The sequence below is a fragment of the Macrotis lagotis genome, chromosome 6, assembly GCF_037893015.1.
Source record: "Macrotis lagotis isolate mMagLag1 chromosome 6, bilby.v1.9.chrom.fasta, whole genome shotgun sequence".
Taxonomy (NCBI): domain Eukaryota; kingdom Metazoa; phylum Chordata; class Mammalia; order Peramelemorphia; family Peramelidae; genus Macrotis; species Macrotis lagotis.
In genome coordinates, this window is record NC_133663.1 from 131290259 (window position 1) to 131297047 (window position 6789).

Consider the following 6789-nt stretch of genomic DNA (forward strand, 5'->3'; position numbering starts at 1 on the left):
CTGTTAAATTTTGGGCTCACTTAAATTTCCATTTGCATTTTCTATCATTTGTACACAGTAGAACTGTATATCATTACCTGGACAATAGGAATTCTTTATCCATTTAATTTTTCCTATGTGAATTATTGGACACAACTCCTTTTTTTTTGATAAGGCAATGGAGCTAAGTGACTTGTCCAAGGTCACAGAGCTAGGTAATTAAGTGTCTGAGGTTAGATTTGAACTCAGGTCCTCCTGACTGCGGGGCCAGTGTTCTATTTACTGCACCATCTAGCTACCCCGGTACACAACTCTTTAATTATGAAGCATACTTAGGAGACTCTAGAGTGTTTTTAAATCAGTGTAATTAGTACAATATCATTTGCAAACAGGAATGCTTAAAGTACCTAGCCACTTGCAGGGACTATCCCATAAGTGAGAATCTTTGCTAGATCTCTATCACAATAGTGACAATCACATTTGGGAAGCTTGTGTGTTTATGTTCAGGTTGATAGTAATGATTAAAACAAGTTGAACAAAATTATCTCTTCTGTCTTTCAAAAAATTTTGCATAATTTTGATAGATACATAGGAGGTACCTGTTGGAAGAGAATCTTTAACGTGGTGGTATGCTCTGCTGCAGTGTTATCAAATTCAAATAGAAAGAGAACCACTGATCCATACATAAGAATCCCTACAGACCACATACTGACTTAGTTTTTAACTCTAATGCTATCTACATTTTTCTTATATTTTCTTTATTATGTTAAATATGTTCAATTACATTAAAAAAAACTTTTTTATTTGTTTAAGGCAATGGGGTTAGGTGACTTGCCCAGGGTCACATAGCTAGGCAATTATTAAGTGTCTGAGATTGAATTTGAACTCAGGTCTTCCTGACTCCAGGGCCATTGCTCTATCCACTGTGCCACCCAGCTGCCCCTCCAATTACATTTTAATCTAGTTCAATCTCCATTTAGGAAACATGCAAGCTATGTATTTGACATGTCTGCTCTGCTGAATCAAATATTCTTTTACAGTAAATAAACAAAATCTCGGGAGTGAGATTTTATAATCTATATTTTCCAGACAATTCTGTGTGTAAAGGAGGTTGTTGGGTAGCTGGGTGGAAAAGCAGATTAGTGCTGGGTCTAGAGTCAAAAAAGATTCATCTTTGTGAGTTCAGACAATTATTAGCTGTGTGACCCTGGGCAAATCACTTAACCCTGTTTGCTTCAGGTACTCATCTGTAACAGGAACTGGAGAAACAGTAAACTACACCAGCATCACTGCCAAGGAAATTTCAAGTGGGGCCACAAAGTGTCGGACACAACTGAACAAAAATAACAAAGGTTACTGAGGAGTATTGCTTATGAAAGCATGTCTCTTTCATTTTAATACTTTCTTAAGAAGATGCCCTCAATAAATGTCAAACATCATCATAATTAAAAAAAAAATTTAGGAAAACAGGTATGTGGATGAATAGTCATTGATGTTCTTCTCTAGCTTAGCTTTTTTGGTTAAAAAATGAAATCTTAGATTTTTTTCATATATCTTTGATATCTTTCTTTCTTTCAGACATTTTAAGAATTGTTTCCCCAATACTTTAAAATTGTGTCCACTTTCAGCATGGATAAACTGTGCATATATCATTTATTACAGCTTCTCTCTCTCCTATTATTATTTTCTTTGATTTTTTTACATTTTGGCTACAAGTATATACAGCTGAAAATAACTGCAGCTTATTCTTCTGTAGTTTTTAAAGATAGAGGATTAGACAAAGAATTCACTGCCTTCTCAATTAAACAAGTCTTTGCACAAGCTGTTCCTCATACTTAGAATTCTTTACCTCATAATCTGTGCTTCTTGGAACCTCCAACTTACCTCAAAATTCAGATCAAGTGTCCCCTCCTATATGAGGTCTTTTTTCGCCCTGAAATTACTTTGTATTTACAGTGAATATATTTTATATCTACTTTTCTGTATAACATTATTTTTCCTTTATAGTCTATAAGCTCTTTGAGAGCAAGCACAATTTTGTTTTTGTATTCTCAGCAACTAGCAGAGGTCCTAGCATAATTTTTGTTTTTATTGTTGAGTCCTTTCAATTGAGTCTGACTCTGACTACATCTGAGATTCTCTTAGCAAAAATACTGGAATGGGGGGCGGCTAGGTGGTGTAGTGGATAAAGCACCAGCCCTGGAGTCAGTAGTACCTGGGTTCAAATCTGGTCTCAGACACTCAATAATTACCTAGCTGTGTTTGGCCTTGGGCAAGCCACTTAACCCCATTTGCCTTGCAAAAACCTAAAAAATTAAAAATTAAAAAAAAACCACTGGAATGTTTTGTCATTTCTTTCTCCAGCTCATTTTACAGATGAAGAAATTGAAGCAAGCAGGGTCAAGTGACTTGTCCAGCATCAGATTACTGGTGTCTAGATCTGGATTTGAATTCAGATTCTCCTGAATCCAGGATGGATGCTTTATCCACAGGCATATAGAAGGTACTAAATAAATACTAGTTGAATTGATTTTTTTTGAATTAATCTTGAGGCAATGTAGGAGAAGGGGAGTGGTGTTCCAACCAGGGAGACAATTAGAAAACTTCTAGACTAGACAAGAGGAAATGAGATTCTGACTATTGTAGAAGCAGTAGAACTCAGGAGGAAAAAATGAATCTGGGCCATCTTTTGGAGGTAGACTTTAGAGGACTGAATCCAGTAAATATAGGAGAGGGAATAAAGGGGAGCCACAGATTCTTTAGTGATTTTGAGTGCCATTAAGTGGGAAGATGGTCCTGCCATTAACAGAAATAAAGATATCTATACTTTTGTCTGTTTGGTTCCTGCTTTATGTATAAGCATCATATCGGTGTCAAAAAAGGAATTTGATGGAACTATTTTTAAAAAGTTTATATAGAATTTGAATTAATTGATCCTTAAATATCTGGTAGAGTTCACTTTAAATCCATCTGGGCCTGGATATTTTTTGGAAGTTTATTGATGGTTTCTTCCATTTCTTTTTTTGAAATGGGATAATTTAAGTATTTTATTTATTCTTCTGTTAATCTGGGTAGCTTATAATTTTTGTAAATATTCATCTATTTCACTTAGATTTTCAAATTTGTTGACATATGGTTGGGCAAAATAGCTCTGAATTATTATTTCAATTTGCTCCTCATTGGTGGTGATAACCCTTTCCATTTTTGATATTGTAGTTTGGCTTTCTTCTTTTTTTAAATCAGAGTAACCAAAGATTTATTTGTTTTATTGGATTTATCCATCAAACCAACTCAGTTTAATTCATTAATCCAATGGTTTTCTTACTTTCAATTTTAATAATTTCTTCTTTGATTTTCAGAATTTCTGATTTGGAATTTAATTGGGGATTTTAAATTTGTTCTTTTTCTAGCTTTTTTAGTTGCATGTTCAATTCATTGATCCGTTCTTTCTCTATTTTATTCATATAAGCACTTAGAGATATAAAATTTCCCCCCCCCAAAACTGTTTGACTGAATCTCACAAGTTTTGTTACGATGTCTCATCCTTGCCATTGTCTTAGATGAAATTGCTGAATATTTCTTTAAAATTAGACATTTTTAAATTGATTTTTAGTTTATTTTTATTTGCTCTTTATTACATATGATTTTTATTGTATCATGATCTTAAAAGAATTCACTTAATAGTTCTGTCTTTTTGCATTTGATTGTGAGGTTTTTATCCCCTAGCACATGGTCAAGTTTGTGTAATGAAGAGGAAAAAGGTCAAACATTTAATTAATTTACCCTAAAAAGCTCCTAGATTTATTGCTTGTTGAGTCCTGCCTGAAGTTGCCTTGGCAACACCAGACCAAATGATTCTGTGGACCTTATACGGTCCAAGAACTGGACCTTCCCCCTGTTGGACTATTCCAAGAACTTGTAATAACCCTGAACTGGACTTCATCAGTACTACTATAACTAATGATCCTTTTCCTAGAACAATATCAGGATGGTCAGACAATCTGAATTATTCCATGTTATATTCTCAACAGTCTTGAATCCCTTCAGAAGTGGGTAGGGGTAGCCCATTAAGCACAGCTATTGCACAATCTTATACTGGTACTATTGAAAATCTTGGAGTTGCTAATGGACAAACACTTGAACTGAGCTGCTAGTGGGGTAGAATTGTATAATGTGAAAAGCACTGACTCAGATCTAGCTAAGGATGACCATGCTTCACCTTTTGCTAGAGTCATTATTCTTGTTATAAGATCAGTATCTGTTAAATCTTGGACTTTTTTTTCACAATTCTAAGACATCTGCTTCCACACCCGTTATTATGTTGAAATTCAATATGCTCCCTCATGCCACATCTTTTCTGGTCCATAGAGAAATATATTGAAGTCAAAGAAGGGTGTTTCAGTTTCAGAGGATCCTGTAGCCATAAAGTTTGCAGAATTACAAGAAAATGTAATGCTAATACATCAACCAGTATCTTTGCAACTTTAGGGACTGATCAATAAAGGAAACTGGTATTATATTAGTTCTACTCTGCAGGTACTGATTGCTTGCCCCAAACTGTATCGTCTAATGAAGTTGATTCCAGTATCTTCCAAAGTGCAGGATCCATGCACAACACCCATGGGAGACAGACAGTTTAGTTTTGTTTAACTAATGAATCAGTTCACCAATATGCCTACATCTCCAAAAGCCAAGTAATTTCTTGGTGACAAGATAGTGAAGAATATCACCTTGAAGCTGACTTTGAACTCACATATATAATCTATCTATCTCTATCTATCTATCTATCTATCTATCTATCTATCTATCTATCTATCTATCTATCAAGAGACTACTGACAGCTATTAAGTCAAGCTTCTCTGAAAAGGGATAACAGAGGGGTGGCTAGGTTGCATAGTGGATAAAGCACCAGCCCTGGAGTCAGGAGTACCTGGGTTCAAATCCGACCTCAGACACTTAATAATTACCTAGCTGTGTGACCTTGGGCAAGCCACTTAACCCCATCTGCCTTTCAAAAACCATAAAAAAAAAAGGGATAACAGAAAGATGTTGAAGACTATCGGGGATTTATTCTAAATTCTAAATTAATGTAAATACTGTAGATTTAGAATTCTACAGTCTAAACCTCATGAAGAAATGTTGAACTTAAAGAAACTTCCTTTGCCAAATAATGAAAAAGTTTTGGTTTCCAATGGACCTGAAACACAGTCTGTACCTGAAGATGAACAGGGACTAGGAGAAGGTAATAAAGATGATTGGGAACAAATAGGCCCCTGAATTTTCTGAATAATGCTTACTTCCTATGAAGATAAAGGGGAATTTTTTTGTTTGTTTTTGCAAGGCAATCAGTTTAAGTGATTTGCCCCAGGTCAGACAGCTAGGTAATTATTAAGTGTCTGAGATCAGATTTGAACTCAGGTCCTCCTGACTCCAGGTGCTCTATTCATTGTGCCACCTAGTTGCCCCAATAAAGGGGAATTTGTTTCTGATTCCCAATTTAATTGCTTAGTGGAAGAAATCTTGCACCAACAATACAACTTGTGAATTTCTGTGAGAATGAATTTTATCTTTCCTTATAAAAGTAACAGAAAAACTTTTCAAAATGCAGTAACTTCTCTTCCCTACCCCCTTCAGTTTTTGATAAAGTATAAAATATGAGCCAGTTCTTAGAGAACTGAACAAAACATTGATCACTCAACAAACTGACCTTATTCAGACTCCAGTTATTGGTATTTTTGAGGAACACATAAGATCTGTAAATTCACTATCTGAGCTCAAAGGAATCTACTATGTTGCAACAATTTTTTTACTTTGCTTTTGGATATCCAATCTGAGAGGATGCACAATCAGAATATTGTTCAAGGATATACCATAAAAACCCACAAAAGGATTTTTATTAGTCATAATGACCCCGGAAAATCTCCCTCCTGTTCTTGACCTATACCTCAAACAATTTGTGTATGAGAAGACTGGTCAAAAGCTTATTAAGTATATTTAGTATCCTGTCTACCTGTGAATTCCTAGGATAATGAATTTTATCTTTCATTATAAAAAAGTAAAAAAAAAAACTTTTAAAAATGCAATACTTTCTCTTCCCTATTCCCTTTAGTTTTTGATAAAGTATAAAAAATATGAGCCAATTCTTAAAGGAGAAAAGATTCTTACTTTAAAAGAAAATGTACAGAAAGAACAAAAAATAAGTTGCTGGCTCCCAATAGGAAATTAAAAAAGATTATTCTGTGATGAGATATTGTTAAAGTATATATTGAAGATCAAATATTTGGAGTTAAGATGTTAGGCTAAGAAGATGGGTGATTATAACTTTTTTTTGCTATTAAAGATTTTGAAGTGCATCTATATATTTGTGTACACAAGATTTTTAAGTGGGAAAATAATGAAGGTTGAGGTTTCTTTGTTTGCTCTATTAAATTTTGCTGTCTGTTCTTCTCTAATGCTGTTTCTAATTGTTCATAGGAATATCTAGGAATATAAAGTTGTCACTCATCAAAAAAAATCAAAATTGGTTTAAAAAAATTCTGTAGAATTCTTCATGGTTTTTCTTGCAATTTTCCCCATAATGTTATTTTCCTATTTTTCTAGTTCCTATTACTTTAAGTAAATGCTTAAAGTAGTAGCCTGGAATTACTCCTTAATTTATCTTTTTTTTTTTTAGAAAATAAGTGTATATGGATTAATTAACAATTCAAATTGTCAAAATTCCCTAGTAGTTATAGTCTTTACTTGGCAAGCAGCAATACTCCTCTGATACTCAGGAGGGCAGCATCTGCTCTGATTATATTTTGTGCTTAA

General features: G+C 34.1%; 1 pseudogene; it reads left to right on the plus strand.

Moving 5' to 3' along the window:
* Positions 1 to 3830: 3830 nt before the first annotated feature.
* On the plus strand, positions 3831 to 5995 carry LOC141492218 (ubiquitin carboxyl-terminal hydrolase 10-like; annotated as a pseudogene).
* Positions 5996 to 6789: the final 794 nt, after the last annotated feature.